The sequence below is a fragment of the Galleria mellonella genome, unplaced genomic scaffold (genome assembly GCF_026898425.1).
Source record: "Galleria mellonella isolate WM207_F2 unplaced genomic scaffold, CSIRO_AGI_GalMel_v1 utg63, whole genome shotgun sequence".
NCBI classification, from domain to species: Eukaryota; Metazoa; Arthropoda; class Insecta; order Lepidoptera; family Pyralidae; genus Galleria; species Galleria mellonella.
This window is the reverse complement of record NW_026442130.1, coordinates 1,150,586-1,171,141: the sequence shown is the minus strand read 5'-3', so window position 1 is coordinate 1,171,141 and position 20,556 is coordinate 1,150,586.

Below are 20,556 nucleotides of genomic sequence, written 5' to 3'. Positions count from 1 at the left end.
ATAGCCGCCTACGCTAATGGGATACGCTGGCGGAACACCAGTGAAGGGTGATAGATGAGAATGAAAACAGGCCAGTTAGCCCATCATGATGAATTCATCAGGAATTAACCATGATAGTTTCCAGGGGGAACCGCGAGGAGGTCGACCTGGTTGGATATATTACTAGCAATGAGATTCTCAGTCTCCATCATTAACAATCCCTTTCCCCCCTATAATCCATGGTTTTACACTATGAAGAATGTAAGTGAGTTTACTTCTATGGTACTTTTTAACCCCGTAACGACTTAAACCAATCACTATTAAATTTACATACACCACATGTATTAATGGATACATGCTTCATTCCTAACTACATGGGACAGATAAAGGAAACACTAGGCGTCATGTCGTATAGGGAGATAAAGGATATGGCCTGGGATAGAGCTGGCTGGAGGAAAATGCATGAATTAGTTGCACCGACAAGAGGAAACTCTTAAATGAAAAGAGAGCTTCATTTTTAGGTTAATGAACGAAGTCGCGAGTAAAATTCCAGTACCTTTTTGAAACTCACGATTGCAACCTTCGTTCCAGTAATACTCTCCAACTATCTATCCCCTCTCACCGTACTGGTTTCATTTTAAATTCTTTTTTCTGCTCTGGAACGCACTTCCTGATACCATTAAGAGACAACCGACTAAAACGTCTTTCAAAAAAAAAAGTTCATTCTCACATTTTTACTTTATCCGAGCAGTAAGTACTTTATATTATTCTCAATTTCGTGTATAATATAGTATATGTCATATATGTGTAAATATATATGTTATTTATATATATTTGTTTGTTTATATATGTAATTTTAGTATGTATGTATATCAATAATTAGTAGTACCGCATTCGAGTAGTGACACTTCCCTATGGTTGACTGGGAGAGAATGCTTCTAGCATTAAGTCCGCCATGTACACATATTTGTACTAATGAATAAATAAATAAACAAAAGCTAGTTTTGTATAAGACAACAAGAATCTACTCAACCTGAGTTTTTATTTTTTAATGGATGATAATGGAATGGTAACCCCACCCGCGCTATCGGTATACACCGGCGGGGCACCAGTGAGGGATGATAGATGCGGACGAAGCAGGTCAGTTAGTCCGTCGTGACGAATTCAACAAGAATTGTTTACGATGGTTTCTAGGGGGAACCAAGTGGAGGTCGATTTGATAGGGCATATTGCTAGCAATGTCGAACTCCATTGTTAACAATCCCTTTCCCCCACTCAACCTGGGTATTACTATTTAAGCATAAACATCAGTGATCTTTAAGTCCACAAATTAAGTCCATTAATTTTCAATGGCCCTTTAATTGTAGATCAAAAGGTTTCTTATTTTATTCACAACCCTTGCTTCGTAATGGGTGAAATAATTACAGTAGGCTTTATGTAGGGTTGCCAGATTCGGTTCTTGTTTTTTTCCAAATTCGAAATTATTTTTCCACTAAATAAATTAAAATTCCAAATTATCTTTATTCAAATGGACTGGTTTACAAGCACTTTTAAATCGTCATTTTTTTTTAGTTTACTACAGGATTTAAAAGGTTGTTATCTGTTGAGAAGAGCCCGCAAGAAACGCAACAGTTACTCTTTTAAATCTCTATTAACACATATTTTTATATACAGTATAGGTTCATATATATTTATTAAACGTACTGTTTTAATAATATTTTTTATAATTTAATTCAAAGTAACAGTTTAGTTTTGAAGATTTGTACTCAGTAAATAACATAATTTCGAAACTCAGCAATCTCAAAAAAGTGACGAAGAAAGATTTTATAAATAATTCTATTCAAATAAAGAACATTTTCTATTCTACATACATACATACATATACATACATATCTTTCACGCCTGTCTCCCATTAGGGTAGGCAGAAACAATGGAACGCGAAATGCTTCGATTCAAACAAACCTCTTTCGCTTCATCCACATTCAACAATCTTTTCATACACGCTCGCCGGTTACGGGTACTTTTAATTTGGCCCCTACCGACATCTTCAATTATTCTTGCTCGATAAATACTATTCTATTCTACTATAATTATTATATTACTTTAATTTTCCCTTAAATAAATGAAACTTTTAAATAACTTAATTTAACCTAATATAATATGATTTAAAAGTACACAAACTAAAATAAAAATTTCCATAATTTTTATTTTCCTACTATTTATTGTCACAGCATTTCTTTACGAGAGAATTTTTTTCCCCAGAATTATGGCGACAGTGAGCAGTGTGGTAACACAACTTTTGGGCACAAAGTGAATAGGTAATATAAGATTTTGTGTAATTCATGAGAGCTCGGTTCGGTTTCAGCCAGTTTAGATGGTGTTCTACGCTTTGTGTTACTGTTATTTTGTGTATGGATTAATTCTGATTTCCAATCATCAACATCAATCAACTGGTAGATTTTGCTCAGTGTTGCCAGTGTCAATTATGGAGAAATGGAATTGTTCGAGTAATTTTTAGAAAAAAATAAAGTAGATGTGAAGAAATTCGAGTAATTTTTCTGATAGATTTTGTTGGGTAATTTATTTTTATATGTTTTTTTTTTCATTCGCTTGGATTTCGCCCAATTACATAATGAAGAAAAATATATCCATTTGGATAAAAAATATTTGGAATTTCGGTAGAAATAAGAAAACATATGTAGCAACTCTGATTTTGGTTCACAAATAATTTCGGCACTTCAATAACCTATTCAGTAAAATAGCTAAAAAATGGATGAATTCGGAAACTCTTCCTTTTGGAAGGCAGTTAAAATATTGTGGTCTTAAACTGAAAAAATAAATAAAAACAAACATTTATTTTCCAAATGGTTTCAATACTTTATTTATAAGACAACTGTAATAAATATTAAGCGGGGGGATAGGGATTGTTCGTAATGAGATTTAACAACCTCATTGGTCGACCTCCACGCGGTTCCCCCTGGAAACCATAGTGGTTATTTCTTGTTCAAATTGTCACTATGGGCCAACTGACCAGTCATCATTCTCACCTGTCACCCTTCACTGGTGACCCGTCAACGTGTACCGATAGAGGCGGGGTTAACATTCCATCTTTACCCATAAAAAAAACACATATTAAGCACCTAGCTGTCTTCAAGAATAATCACTTATTTACACATATTAAAGTTTAAATTGTGTGAATGAACCCATACAAACTACTTAGTTTTATCTATTGTATATCTACGCATAGGAAAAGTTAACAACCGTGAAATTTTATAATATAAACTAATTCTAATTGTCCGTCGTGTTAATATTATACGAGAACGATGACAGATTGTCAACGTTTCCAATTAAAAAGTGGGAAGTTATTTGTTTTCTAATATTAAGAGCTTATTTTAATAATAATAATAATAAACACTCTTGAATAGTCATTCTTTTTATGAAACTACCGCCCAGTTCGGAATATTATTTCATCTGAGAAGAACAGAAGAAAGCAACAGCTTTCTTGCCCGTTTAACTGTTTTTATATAAAAAAATAAGTTTACAATAAAAAAATATTATTTGTGATAGTCATTTTGACTATCACAAATATCACAAAAGGTATTGATAAAAGAAAGAAAATAAAGAGCTACAAAGCACATAAACAAGCTACAAAGCTTTAGCCAAGTAACTGTCTATGGTACTGCTCATGTGTATAGGCGACGATTATCACTTTCCATCAGGTGGGCCGTCAGCTTGTTTGCTATTCTAAGTTGTATAAAGATAAAAACTTAATGATCGAGGGATGGGCAACGTCCCTCTTAAAACATCACCAAAACCTAACTTTTTTTTTATACCACTGAGGTGGCTAACAAGCATATGGCCTACCTGATGATAAGTGGTTACCGTAGCCTATGAATACCAATACCAGAGGTCTTACGCGCGTGTTTTCGACCCTAAAGGCACATTTTTATTCCTTTTTTTAAGAACCCCATGGAATAACCTCAACAGCGAGCTCATTAACTTGATTCGATTTTCGATTTTTCTTTTGTGGAACAATATTTTTAGTTAATAAGTTTCACACGAAACATCGTATTCTGTTAAAATAACAGTTAAATTCGGTAATCCTTTTAGTAAACACCTGTATAACACCGGTTTAATCCGTAACGTATTACATCCGTACACATTTGAACAGGAAATCAAACAAGAATCGGACGAATTAATATCCAAACGTTCCCATTAAATACACCATAAAAATTATAACGTTAGTTATAAAATTAATTTCATAGTGAAAATTGATTATAATGTAATTTTGAGTTAGTGTTATAATTATGGTTTCCTATATTCATAATGCCTTAACAAATCTTGAGATTTCCATTGTATGAATTACCATAAATTGTTCATTGCCAGCAGGGAGGGGAGACGTGGTGACTTATGACATGGGTTCTCCGCATACCCAGTTCGGGTACCAGTTCTCCACAACTTTGTCGTTTATATGGTATTAATTTAAATGACTCATTGTACTCAGAAAATTGTGAGATAAATAAATAATGTTATTGTTATTAATTTCCTTAGATTATATAGATAAAGCGTCACCATACAAATGCTTCGAGAAAAACGGCTCAACTTTTTCATACAATTTTGCGTAATAAATAGTTATGAGTGATTCCTTTATATACTTCTATATTTATTTATTTATTATCTATCTATCTATCCTATTTAAGAGCTGCGCTCTTGTCGGTGGAGCTCTTGCCACTCACTACGATTTTCAGCGAGTCTCTTCACCTCTTGATACGACACGATACCAACTCCTTCCTTGATCTGCCTGATATAACTATGTGTCGGTCTCCTTCTTCCCCTCCTTCCTTCTATCTTACCTTCTGTTATAATGTTCATAAGTTCGTAGTGTCGTATTAAGTGTCCCAACATTTTTTCCCAACATTTTATCTATTATATATATACATATTTTTGGTGAGCCTTACAGATTTACCAATGCACTCAATTTATTTTGTCTCATAAATCCTGCATTTTTTTAATGGATGAATACTCATTTTATTTATTAAATAATACGTCAAGATACATTTTATGCGTAAGTATAAAGAATACTGATAAAAAAAACGAGTCAACCGATATAAGAAGTAGCTGACAAAATGTTAATCCATTTTTGAGGCTCGATGCTCTATCTATAATCTAAGTTAATTTAGTATTAAATATTCTTTATGTAGTTTTAAGTTATTTTTTTTATTATTACTAGAGGGAGACTTTGTACAAAAGTCGATTGCTTGGGTACCTCTGTCCCATTCGTATTTCTACCGTGAAGCAGTTGTGTTTTCATGGCTGTATTTCGGTTTGAAGGGTGGGATATGGCCTGAATTTACTGGGTACAGAGGAATAACACCTGAGTCCTTAGGAATGGCAACGCATGGGGTATGGTATCATGGGCAAAACAGTATACTCTGTTATGTTCATGGTACTGCTCATGTCTATATGCGACGGTTACCACTTTCCATCAGGTGGGCCGTCAGCTTGCTTGCCATTCTAAGTTGTATAAAAAAAAATTATATCAGTCGTTAACTGTCCACATAGAATGGGCAACCCCTTCCTTTCCATTGGATGTCGTAAAAAGCGACTAAGGAATCTTAATGCTAGAGGAATAAACAGCAGCGTCTTAAAACACCACCAAAGCGTCGACCGTGACGTCCTCCGTGGCGCAGCAGTCAACACGCCTGCCTGCGACGTGGAGGCCCCGGGTTCGATCCCCGGCCAGGTCATGATGGAAAACGATCTTTTCCTGATTGGCCTGGGTCTTGGATGTTTATCTATATATGTATCTATTATAAATATAGTATCGTTGAGTTAGTATCCCATAACACAAGTCTCGAACTTACTTTGGGGCTAGCTCAATCTGTGTGATTTGTAAAAAAAAAAGAAAAAAGAAAATAAAAAGCCTAACTGCGGTTACCAATTAAAGGCTCGTATGATAAATATCCACTGCTAAATGTAGGCCTATCTCTTAAGATAGGCTTTTCCAGTAGTTGCCACACTTAGCAGATAGGCTTTGATGATGTTAAAGAGGAACTCTGCTACTTCGACCATTAAATGCCCTTAGTAGCCTCTTACGACACCAACGTACACTTTAAAACTATAATTTCCCCTATTCATAATTATTATAATATTTTGAATAATAATAAATTACATACTCACGACTATAACCCGTAATGGGGTAGTCGGAGCCATTTGTCAGCTGTTACCGTTGTGGTCGATATATTATTATGGTCTGTTCAAGAGAATGGAATAAAAATGTATAAACAAATAAATCATTGACCCGACCGTAAAACATTCTGTTAATGTCCAGTAGTAAAAACTTATTTATAATACATATATTAGTTTATAATTACTCCTCTCCATCCAAAGGTTGTCTGGAAGAGATCGCTTTTAGCGATAAGGCCGCCCATTGTTTTCTCACTGTGATAATTTCTTGTAATTGTTCGTATCTGTAATAAGATTACTACTGTAATCTTTTGGAGGAAACAATATAAAGTGTCTATCTATCTAAGAACAAAATTGTGTATTAAGGTTTTTACTAAAAGGCAGTACGAATATCTATCTATCTATCCTATTTAAGAGCTGCGCTCTTGTCGGTGGAGCTCTTGCCACTCACTACAATTTTCAGCGAGTCTCTTCACCTCTTGATACGACACGACACCAACTCCTTCCTTGATCTGCCTGATGTAACCATGTCTCGGTCTCCCTCTTCCCCTTCTTCCTGCTATCTTACCTTCTATTATAATGTACATAAGTTCGTCGTGTCGTATCAAGTGTCCTAACATTTTTCCCCTTCTGTCCTCAATAGTTCTAATAATATGTCTTTAATGTCTAATAATAATTTGTCTTTTTTCCTTAACCCTAAGCAGGACCTCCTCATTGCTAATTCGATCCCTCTAGCTAATTTTCTCCATCCTTCTCCAGCACCACATTTTTAATATAAACTTAATTAATTGATTGAATGTTTCGTTTAATTATTAATTTAATTTACATACTATTTCAGTAAAAATTTCTACATAATTTAGTTAATTATTCGGAAGTGTATGACATACATTTGAGTGACACCATTTTAGTGCTTTTTCTTTTTCATATTTGTTTATTGTTAAATGTTTTTTTTTTTTATTATTATGTGTGAAATTAAGCACTAAATAAATATTTATTTCTTTCCTTCTAATTTCAAACTTTAAACGTTGTTCACACATACATAAATACACTTAACGCGATGAAAATTTATTTATTTACTTCTTTTTTTATTTATATAATTCTTTATTTCTTTATTTACTTATTTATTTTTATTTATGTAATTATTAATTTAACTTTTTATTGCACTAGAAACATAAATATATACAATGACAATTGAACAATTCAAGTGAAATACAGTTACAATAATAGTAAATAAATAAGATATAAAGAAAAAAATAATAATAAGCTTAATAATTACTATTGAGACAATCTTTAATACTAGACATGTCCACATTTCGTCGGCTATATTTAAATAAAAAATGGCACGGAGTGAAAATAATCCGCCTTATTATTATTTTCATACAACTAAGTATGGCAAACAAGCTGACGGCCCACCTGATGGAAAGTGATAACCGTCGCGTATAGACATGAGCAGTACCATGGACATAACAGAGTATACTGTTTCGCCCATGATACCCCTCATGCGTTGCCATTCCTGAAGACTCAGGTGTTATGCCTGTACCCAGTAATTTAGTGTTGGACCCCTAGTGTTGCGAGCGTCAATATTGCCATCAGATGGGCCGTATGCTTGATTGCCACTTTCATGGTATATAAAAAATTTCATTGCCATATCCCATCTTTTTAAAATATCTCAGATTTTGAAAATAAAAGTCTTTAACCAATGCATGTTGCCAATGATGACTTACGAAATCAAAACAAGGTTCTACACGTTTTTGTTTAATGGGTGATAATGAAATGGTAACGCCATCTGCGCTATCGGTTTACGCTGACGGGGCACCAAGAGGAGATGATAAGTGAGTTGAAAGCAGGTCCATTGTGAAAAATTCCACAAGAATTTATCACGATAGCTTCCAGGGGGAACCGCGTGGAAGCCAACCTGATATTGCTTGCAATGGAGCTGTTAAACCCCATTTCTAATAATCCTTTCCCCCATCTGGTTCTACACGATTGTCTCTATGCAGAAGCTTCAAGTTGCTCAGCGAGCTATAGAGAAGACAGAGGAATCGAATTATGAGCACCTGCAACACCAGAGAGAGTTGTGCTGCCGGCCTTTTAAAAAGGAATATGCTCTAGAAGGTTTGTTGGAAAGGTGCATTTTAGCAATTCGAAAACAATCGCGCTACGTAATACCATTTTCTTAGAATCATCAATCGATTGCACAGTATTTACTGCTCATCATCATATCAGCCTATACCTGACCACTGCTGAACATAAACCTTCCCTTTGGGGGCATTTTGCCAGTAGTTTCCACGCTTTGCGAGCAGATTGGCAACCGCAATTCGGAAAAGTTAGTTAGTTTTAGAAATATTTTAAGAGGGATGCTGTTACCCATCTTTCGCTCTCTTAGTCGTCCCTTACGACACCCACGGAAATGAAAGGAGTAGCCTATTCTATGCCTGGATTACATGACAATATGCTGTTATAGGGGGGAAAGGGATTGTTAGTAATGGAGAATGAGAATCCCATTGCTAGCAATATACCCAACCAGGTTAACCTCCTCGCGGTTCTCCTTGGAAACTATTATGGTTAATTCCTGACGAATTCATCATGATGCCTAACTGGCCTGTTTTCATTCTTATCTATCACCCTTCACTGGTGCTTCGCCGGCGTATTCCGTTAGCGTGGGCGGGGTTGGTATGCCATTTTCACCCATCAAAAAAAATGCTGTTATTATATAACTTCTCGAAGAACGGTAATGCTGTGTATTTTTTTTATATTTTACTTATTAACAGTGTTTTTCATCGCCAGCGTAAACTCATAGCGTAGGCATGGTTACAACACAAAAATACCTTATTTGAACGAGCAGCAAGCTATACTAGAGGTCAAATTAGACAAAAGGCAAACGGTCGAGCCAACGGCCTGTGCCGTAGCAACTCAATCGTATAATGTAATTTTTCGGCTATTATTTCAATTCGAGATCCGATCTTATTTCCGCAGTGGGCAGGGGGGCCGCGTAAAAATGTCATCGTGAGCGTTGGAGGGTTAATTAGTAATACATGGAAACAATAGCGGGCGTAGTGTTAAGTATTTTTAGATTGGGAACGCTTTTATTTGTGGAGGCTTCCCTAGTGTGAAAAATAGTCATAGATAATAAAAGAATTTTCCAAATAGGTTTAAAATATTGAGGTAACAAATAAAAAAAAGAACTCCTGCTTTTTTGAATTTGGAATCTCTTTCTTTTGTCAGGGTACAGAGGAATCATGGGCGAAACAGTATACTCTGTTATGTCCATGGTACTGCTCAAGTCTATAGGCGACGGTTACCACTTTCCATCAGGTGGGCCGTCAGCTTGTTTGCCATTCTAAGTTGCATAAAAAAAAAAGTTGTTTTTGTCAGGTTTAACACATTCGAAGCGCTATATTCTGTTCAAATCACGAGTGACTCCCCACTTCACAATCACAGAGCTAATGGTAATTAATACGTTTTCGAGTGGAAATGTGTTTTGTTCCTATTCTATGCAGTTAGGGGGCCGGTAAGGCCATTTTGTAGTGACGATATTAAATCAACACATTGACAACCTTTGTAGTATGGCGATAGGTATATTGCTTTGCACTTTAAAGCCACAGGTTCAATTCTAGTTGAAACCAATTTCCAAATTGCCTCAGATCTGAGTGTTCTTGTTTGTGCTTCAAATAATTGTTTCTTACTTTCTTATACTAAAAGGAACTGACTTGTGTTTCTGGTAATAATTGTAATAAATTTGTGTATATAAAAAAAATACAACCGAATTGAGAACAACTTTTTTTAAAGTCGGTTTATAATTTAAATTGTGTTTAAAAAAAACCGACTTCAGTTAAAGCAAAACCAGTTATTTTGGTTTTAAAACGAAACTTTTGATAAAATTTCTACGGAACTGATCTCTAAGTATATGTAAGCAGATAAAAAAAAACAAATCAGTTTGTAGCTGACGGAGTTATGAGTTAACAAACGTACAAAAATTATAGCTAAACTGAGGACCTCTTTATTTTTTAGTTCAGTTATCTGTTATTTCATTTCTGATGAATTTGTGACAAGGAACTGGTTGATTTGTCTTCATCCTGATTGGTCGTCTCCCATTGATTACCTCTCAGTGCAAACCGACATCGTAGATGGGATTACCATTCCATTATCACCATTAAAACTCCATATACCTATCAAATAATAACAACAAATATCTTCTCCAATAGATCGCATGTTAAATGTAGCCGGATAGCTGGAGCAACCAAATATCGACTTTGACATCCCGTGTTGGAGCCAAGATGCCAAAGGCACAAGAATTCCGACCTCTGCATCGCAAGAATTCGTTGACTTTTTGACAAAGCTCCAAAAAATTCGAGTGAATTTCCATCATTCCTGTCGAGTAAATGGTTGAACGGTTGTTATTGCCCCAGTGGATATTGAAATTGTGAAGGGAAACGAGGTTTCTGCGTATCACAATGACATGTTATAAGCATGTCGTGTCTTACGGTGGCTGCTGATGGGGGAAAAACAAACTGCTGCGTTCCATTTCGTTCTTGTTTTGTTTAATTTCTATATCATCTTTCAAAGAAAGATATGCTAATATTTGGGACTTAGAAATTTACCAAGAATAAAATTCTAAAATTAGCCACTGATAGACAGACGTATTTTTTTTATGTAGATAAAAATTTTTCTCCAAAAAGTCCCTTGGCGAACATTACTTCAAATTACCCCTTCCTTTCTTGTAGGTGTCGTAAGAATCAACTAAGGAAGGGAGAAGGATGGGCAACGGCGTCCTTTTTAAAACATTTTTTAAAACCGAACTGTGGTTGCCAACCTGCCTGCCAAGCGTGGCAACTCCTGGCAAAACCCCCCAAGGAGGAGGCTTATGTTCAGTAGAGGACGGTTATTGGCTGATATGATGATGATGATTAAAACAATGAAGAACTTCAATCTATATAAATAGCCATAACTTATAGGGAGACTTTGTACAAAAGTCGATTGCTTGGGTACCTCTGTCCCATTCATGTTTCAACCGTAAAGCAGTTGTGTTTGCATAGCTGTGTTTCGGTTTGAAGGGTGGGATATGGCGTGAATTTACTGGGTACGGAGGAATAACACCTGAGTCCTCATCATGGGCGAAACAGTATACTCTGTTATGTCCATGGTACTGCTCATGTCTATAGGCGATGATTACCATTTTCCATCAGGTTGGCCGTCAGCTTGTTTGCCATTCTAAGTTGTATAAAAAAAAATTATTACATTAATATGTGTAATACATACTAATGTAATATATTTTTTTTATTTATATATGTATTGTATTGTATGTGATTTATGTATGTATAATTTTTGTAAGGATATTATTCTACATGTTCTCTCTCTTCGTCCTCTTCATTACTGAAGGTCGTGTCCTTGAAAGGTGTCTGTTGCCTCTCTTATGATGTTATTCCATTTTACACGGTCTTCAGCTTCTCGCAGGGCAGCTGCAATCGACAGTCCCGTAACAGCGGTTACCTGGTCCGACCATCGATTAGGCGATCGTCCGCGTGGTCTTTTTCCCATGTTAATAATCTTAAAAAGTATTGTTGTATTAAAATATTGTTATCACTCAAAATATTTATTTTATTTAAAAATTATTTTTCAATTAGACCAATTCTTTTTTTACTCTCTCTGTTTAGCGTAACAGTTGACTGGTAGAGGATGCCATCAGGCATTAATTTCGCCGTGTAGATAGATATATTTTAATGCGTGCAAAAAAACTATACTAAAATAATAATAATAATATCATGTTAATTTGCTTATGTAAATTGTGAATAATAAAATTAAATTTTCCTAAAACAATAAGACCCAGTTCATTTATAAGCAATGTCTTTATAGTCGATTTCTTAAGAAACTGTCTAAAACTTGTCAGGAACATTCAGCGTTTGTGTAAAATGAAACGCGTTTTAGAAAATATATTTTGGTTCGTTAAGCACGGGACCCTTTTGCTGTTTAATTTAAATGGCAGTACTCGGAATGTCCAAAAGGTTTGGCTCTTTGAATTCGTGTTGTGTATATTTGGGTAGATTTTCGGGTACATTGAAGAAGTGTTAATAAATGGTAATGAAACGAGCATATCAGAGCTTATACCAGAGGGAGACTTTGTACAAAAGTCGACTGCTTGGGTACGTCTATCTCATTCGTGTTTCAACCGTGAAACAGTTGTGTTTGCATGGCTGTGTTTCGGTTTGAAGGGTGGGATATGGCGTGAATTTACTGGGTACACCCAGTGGGTGGGTAGGAATAACACCTGAGTCCTCAGGAATGGCAACGCATTAGGGGGTATCATGGGCGAAACAGTATACTCTGTTATGTCCATGGTACTGCTCATGTCTATAGGCGATGGTTACCACTTTCCATCAGGTGGGCCGTCAGCTTGTTTGACATTCTAAGTACAACTTAAAAAAAAATATCCGCAGAACGTAATAGATATTCGAGTTTTTTTAATGCTCGAAGACGAACCTGCTTATGTTAATGATGTACAATGGCGAGCTACCTGTGAAGGATGAAACAATGTGGATAAAAACATCAGCCGCTGGTCCGTCATGAAGAATTCACTAAGAATTATAAACAACCTGCTATGCTTTACAGGAGGGCTGCGTGTAGTTCGAACAAATAAGGTATTAATCATTAGTCTCTTTTAACTGGAGAACAATAAAAAAGTATGCCACCTAAAACTGTATATATTTGAATTAATAAGGTATCAAAAAAACATATAAAACACAAACACCTTTGTTTATCTCATGATTGACTGGTGGAGAACGCCTTCAGATGTTAAATACGCCATGTGTACCTTTGTTTTGTACATGGAAGTTAAATAAACAAATATAAAAAGAATAATATAATATAAAAATACAAATATGTACGTACAAAAGGTCGGTGGACCAAGCAACTAGCAGCATCTCTATTAGGGATTATCCTTTTCCTCACTGGCACATAAGAAGTTCCCAGAAACAATATACTGTTCAGCAATCAGCATTGAGTTAGACATGACATGAATAAAATAAATCTTGGATTGATGGAATCTAGGATCTGCTATTATAGAAAAGCGAAAAATTCTGAAGCATCGTTAGTATTCACCGTGTAGGTCCCAGCATAAATTAGATCCTCCCAGTAGCGTCCCTCTTAAAATATCACCAAAAGCCAAACTGCGGTAGCCGACCCGTCTGCCATGCTGGCAACTGCTGGAACTTCCTCAATCACAACCTTCCTTATGGAGGAGGTTATATTTAGCAGTGGACAATAAACGGCTGACACAACATCGAAGCTATACCAGCTGTATATGCGACCCACAAAAGTTTTTCCTGCAACGTTTCATTTACAAATGCTTCTCTCTGCAAGTCGTATAGCCTAACATGAGATGATCCCACTGATATTTTCATAGACGCCCTGCGTCATCTTTTACGGCCGATGATCGGTCGTCCCTCGAATTGGGGACCGGTGGACAGCAGAGGTCGTCAGTTCGGGGGCCGACCACATACTCTTTTGTTGCATTATCCGGCCGTAGTATCTTCCTAATGCTCCTCAAATATTGCGTCTAAACTGCGCCCACCATATACCCTCTTGTATAGGCATTCCGTCACCCGTATCCAATAGCGAGGACGGGATGCCTTAAATACTGTACCGCAAACCATAAAAAAAAAGATCCCACTAATATACGAGTACATTTATAATGTAAAAGTTTGTCAAAAGGTTTGGATTTTTGTAACTCATTCATGCTTAAACGAATGAATGGATTTGAATGGAATTTGGTACACGGGTATATTATATCTGGGGGTCTACGATAAAATGAAATACAGAATTTTCGTGTTTTTGTTTGTGCCGAAATCTTCCTAGTGCATGGAGCTTAACATTTCTTTTATCATAAATCCTACCGTAATACTCCAAAGAAACAATATTTTAACATTTTTATTATTTTTAAACGGTATGTATTATGTAATTTTACTATGGAATTTGTATTTCGTTCAGTCCCGAAGTTTTGGAAAATACTTCATGGTAGGTTCTCTGATCTTTATACACGTGCTTGCGTATATCACGCAGGCGAAGCAGAAGTAAGTAGCCGGTTTAATATAAATCTAGGATATTATTGTCGAATTACAAAATCTGTTATTTTATACTTAATCCAAAAGCAGCTTGTGTTTTCTTTTGCGAAAGGCTAGCAACCGCAGTTTGATTATTAGTGATATTTTAAGAGGGACGATGCTGCCCATCTTTCCATCATTAGCTCTCTTAGTCGCCTCTTATGACACCCACTAGAAAGGAAGCTGTCATCATTATTATCTCTGCCAAAACCCTCCACTGCTAAACATAGGCCTCCCCCATAGACTGTCATAAAGAATAGTCCTGAGCCACCTGAATACCTTAAAAGTCCCAAAGCCCTACCTTAAAATTAAAGGCTCCAAGAAAATTTGACAGATTCGCTTTTTCGAAGTCACATAGTTATGGCTTCTGCCCTACCAAAAAGTTCTTTTGTCCTGTCTTAAACTTGGATTATTTCTGGATCAGGATTGGACATTAAAGTTGTGGCCCTGATTGTAAATCTTCTGGAATATCATTATGGGACGAACCCTTCTATTAATTGGCATCCTTGCATTTTTTCCATTTCCTTGAATCCTTTCTCTGAATGACATTTGATTATAGCGAAATCCCTTTTCAAGTTTTCGTCACGTTTAAAATTAGGCTTATAAAGTGCTATCAGTAAATTGCTTTTTGGTACGTGCAAATGATAAGGGAATCGCTCTTTGAATATTGAATCTGTTGTAACTTTATCAATCCAGACGATATATTTAACCTTATGGTTCAGTATATTGCTTCGGTACAAAAAGGGTAATACTTTGTAAAAAAGTCGCTTGCTTGGGCATCTTTGTTTTTGCGGTTTGAGCCGGTCGAGAGCACCTCTCCATCGCAATACGAGCATGATATATGTATCGTCATCATTATATCAGCCTTTAACTGTCCACTGCGGAACATAAGTTTTGGGGGGTTTTGCCAGTAGTTGCCACGCTTAGCAGGCGGGTTGACAGCCGCAGTCAGGCTTTAGAGATGTTTTAACAGGGACCCTGCTGCCCATCCCTCGCCCTCCCTTAGTCGGTTCTTACGACACCCACGGAAAAGGAAGGAGTGATTTATTCTATGCCGGGACCACACGACAATAGTATGTATATGACATTTAATTACAATTGTTTAAAATTTGATTAATAAAATTTATTTTTAATTAAATACATATTGATTGACATTAACAGTTTACAATTTGCTTGTTTAATTTCATTTGAATATGGAACTGATTTTTTCTTATCAACTATTCAAAGCAAAGAGAAACATTCCATTATGCTTTATAAAGATATGTCACGTTTTTATATTATGTACAATGCAGTAAATAAGTCAGGTTACATACAATTTCGAATTTGAGGTGTAATCACTATGATTTTGGGTTGAATTATCCTCAATTTTGGTGCGATCATTAACTGCTACTGGCCAACGGTTTTGTGGAAGCGGACACTACGTATTTGTTGAATATTGATTAATTAATGGAAATACATACATACATCTATGTATTAAATTCTGATATCTGTCCTGCTAAATTTGGATACATCAAAATGACCGTGTAACTATTTCACTTATAATTTATTTATCTATCATTAAAATTGTAAATGGGATTCACTTGAAATGTTTGCTTTATTTCTAAAAGTGGTGGTCGTGTTTTGCGTAAGTGATGATGTGTCCCATCATAAAACCCTTTGATCAATTTGTGACCTATTTGATTTAAAATACATACGAAATTCCCTATGCTTGACTGGGAGAGAATGCTTTTAGCATTAAGTCCGCCATGTACACATATATGCACTAATAAATAAATAAAACTGGGCTATAATTTTGAATTATCTTTCATCAAGAGAGAGACTTTGTACAAAAGTTGTCTGCAAGGATGAAGTCTGTCCCACTAGTGTTTCTGGCATGAGACAGCTGTTCTTGCATGACTGTGTTTTGATTTGAAGGCAAAGAAGTAACAGTGAAATTACAGAGTACAGAGACATAACATCATAGTCCTCAGAAATTGTAGGGCGTAAGAAGTATCATGGGTATATTATGATTTGTGGCGCTCATGGTGTTATTCATTTCTATAGACGGTATCTACGGTTACCACTATCCTTCACTCGGTGTACTGTCAGCTTATTTCCCATTTTAAGTATCCTAAAAAAAGTTCATCAAGAATATTTTTAATTAATTTGATAAGATTTGGTAGAACAGGACACCAAATAATTAAAACTAACAATTTAATTCAATATATAGATTGAATTAAATTTAGTTTATAGTTAGTTTAGTTTGAATTGTTTAGTTTAAACAAATTAATTCAATATATAATTAATTCAATATATAATTCAATATATAATTAATTTGTTTAAACTAAACAATTCAAACGAAACTAACTTTAAACTAAATTTAAATCAATCTATATATTGAATTAAATTGTTTGATTTAAATTATTTAGTCACATATAATAGGTAAACCTTGAGAGAAGGTGTTTAATTTAATAAATATTATTTTAGGGTTTCGAATTAGTATTCCATTATGGGTTACAATAATTTACAAAATCACACAACCATCTGGATGTGTTACAAATCTAATTCAATATAATATTAATTTTTCCTTGAATTTACGACAATATATTGAATTATTCAGACGCCAATATGTAATAAACAAATTAATTTACACAATAATAATTATTATTTGTATTAAGGAAGTACAAATCAGATTACGATATAATATTAATACGTAACTTATAATTAGGTTTGATTAAAAATTTTTTGTCATTTACAAATACATAATAATGAAATGTTACAGATTGATCGTAGTATTAGATTATCGACCGTATACGCGTAGGAATAGAGCTCAAATTTATCTGTCAGATGGCAAGTTTAACCCTAAAAAGCGCGACGTCGCGTGACCCAAACAATTAATTCGAAAACTTCGACTCAATCGAGTGACTTTTATCTAAATTGTAAATATGGTAGAAACATTTGAATGACGTGTTAATACGAGTACTCACGCGCCGTGACGCGTGTCGGTGTGTGTTATTATGTTTGATTGTTTAAAGATTTAAAACAATTACGAGTGGCGAATGTGTTGAAAATTTTGAATTTAGAAATTCCTTTTCAAATTTCGAATTGTGTCAAATTATTATAAAAGCATGAACGAGTCATCCCTTCTTAATGGCAGATATGGGCAGCCGCAGCGTCCATCTTCAAGGATCGCCAAAGGCAAACTGTGATTGTTGCGTGGCAATTATTAGTAAAACTACCTTTATGGGGGAAGCCCATGTCCAACAGTGGACAGTTAACGGATGGCATGATGATCTCATATATATATATATATATATATATATATATATATATATATATATATATATATATATATATATATATATATATATATATATATATATATATATATATATATATATATATATATATAGTTTTTTTATACAACTTAGAATGGCAAACAAGCTGACGGCCCACCTACTGTTTCGCCCATGACACCCCCATGCGTTGCCATTCCTGAAGACTCAGATGTTATTCCTCTGTACACTATAAATTCACGCCATATCCCACCCTTCAAACCGAAACACAGCCATGCAAACACAACTGCTTCACGGTACAAACACGAATGGGACAGAGTTACCCAAGCAATCGACTTTTGTACAAAGTCTCCTTCTGTATACAAAATTTTATAGTGATTGGTTACGTCGTAAACTCGCACACATTTATTATTATTACTAAAGATTTTTTCTTCTCTTACACTAAAATATGTATGCGGGGGGAGGGAGGGCTTGCCAGTGAGCTGATGTCCTTATCGCTAGAAATGTCTTTCTCTCAGAACGATGGTCTCATTGTGTTTATTTCTTGTAATTGTTTATATTTATAATAAGTTTCCTATTGTAATCTTTTGGAGGAAACAATAAAGAGTATCTATCTATCTATCTATCATAGTTCTCCTGTAAACAATTGCGTTTAATACCATCGGAATTTGTCGTGATAAGCCAAATGATCTGGGGGTTTACCATGAAATGAAATTCCAAACTTTCTGACTCAATTTTATGTTTTAATTCATACCGAAATCGATTCAGTAAACGAAGCTTAACTTCGTTCGTTATAATCTTACGATAAAAGTCTAAAGGAATTATATATTTTAACATTATTAATATTTTTAAACGGTATGTGTTCTTATTCTCACCTATCATCACTTACTGGTGCCCCACATGTGTATACCGATAGCGTATGCGGGGTTACCAAACCATTTTCATCCTATAAAAATATCCAGGCATCTCATGTAGAAAATCTAGTAACGAAGTATATCACTTGAGTACGGTTTGAAAACGAAATGAGCGCGAAACACGCTTGCTAGCGTGAAGGGTGACAGTAATGGGCCAATCAGGATGGAACAAGACAGGATAAATTGGAGCGATAAGATAAGGAAACCTTGGCGGTTCAGGGTTGAGGTAGTTTTTATATAGTCTTGACTACTGAATGGGATGATATTTAAAAGTATATTTTCAAAATAATTAATGGTTATATTCCAACATTTTTTTCATGCAACTTAGAATGGTAAACAAGCTGACGGCCCACCTGATAGAAAGTGGTAACATGACCAGTACCTTGGACATAAGAGAGATAACTGTTTCGCCCATATATTTTTTTTAATGGATGATAATGAAATGGCATCTCCGCCTACGCTAATGGCATACGCTGGCAAGCCACCAGTGAGGGATGATAGGTGAGGATGAAAAAGCAGGTCAGTTAACTTATCGTGATGAATACACCTGGAATTGAGCACGATGGTTTCTAGGGGGTACCACGTGGAGGTTGACCTGACAAGATATATTGTTTACAATGGGACTGGTATTCTCCATTATTAAAAATTCCCCCCCCCCCCCCCAAACCATTGTATTCGTCACGGTAAGTCAACTGTCCTGACTTCCTTGTCGCCTATCAACACTGACTGGTTTACTACCAACATATACTAAAATAAGCATAGTAACATATACTGATGGGCTACCGCTTCCATTGCCGTGAATGTAGTAAGAAGCAACTAAGGGAAATTAAGAGTCGAAGGATGGGCAACAGTGTCCCTTTTAAAACACCATTAAACGCCTAACTGCGGTTACCAACCCGCCTGCCAAGCGTGACAACTACTGGCAAAACTTATCTTAAAATATAAATTTTCAAAGCTTACCTTAAAATATAGGTTCGTTTAAATAATCATGTCTATTGAGGAATATACCGCGTAGTACTATTATGAAATGGGCCACCCCTTTTTCGTGAGTGTCGTAAGAGGCGACTAAGGGAACTTAGTGAACAAGGGATAGGCAGTAGTGTTCTTCTTAAGACATTACCAAAGCTAATTGTGTTTGCACTGAGACGGAGACTGAGAAACCCATTGCTGGCAATATACCCAACCAGGTCGTGGGTCCTTGCGGTTCCCCTAGAAACTATCATGGTTAATTCCTGCCTAATTCATTATGATGGGCTAACTGGCTTGTTTTCATTCTCATTGATCGCCCTTGACTGGTGCCGCGCCAGCATATCCCGTTAGCGCAGACGGAGTTATCATTCCATTTTCACCCATAAAAATAATACACTTGCCATTCAGCACGATAGCTTTCAGGGGGGACCAGGTGGTGGTTGATCTGACAAGGTATACCTATTACTAACAATGGGACTGGTAGTCCGCATCACTAGCAATCTCCCCTCTCCCTGAATTTCCGGTCTATTTTTTTTGCCTGCGATAACGGGATACGTTGGCGGAACACCAGTGAAGGGTGATAGATGAGAATGAAAACAGGCCAGTTAGCCCATCATGATGAATTCATCAGGAATTAACCATGATAGTTTCCAGGGAGAAACGAGCGAGGAGGTCTACCTGGTTGGACATATTGCTAGCAATGGGATTCTCAGTCTCCATTACTAACAATCCCTTTCCCCCCGAATTTCCAGCGTTATGAGGTAACAAACACAAAAGAAATACAATCGAATTGAAAACCCCCTATTTTTTTCGTTTGTCGGTTGAAAATAATCACCTCGTCTCACATAGACAAAGCCGCGTGAATTGGATAGTGGTAAAAATAAACAAAACGTAACAGCCGAGAGACTTGGGCCACGCATATGTAAATTGTTTTCTAAATGACCCGGAACATGAGTGGGGTAACACACTGGCTATGAGGTTGGGTTACTTTTTTTTCCCCCCAACATACCTGCGACGTCGCGATGTTGATTGATGCTCTGTTTTCGCTTTGCCGGCGAATAATTAAATAGTTTAGCGATGGGAAGGTATTTTTGATATGTTAAGAGGCGGACTGGTTGTGTTTTCGTTGATTTATTT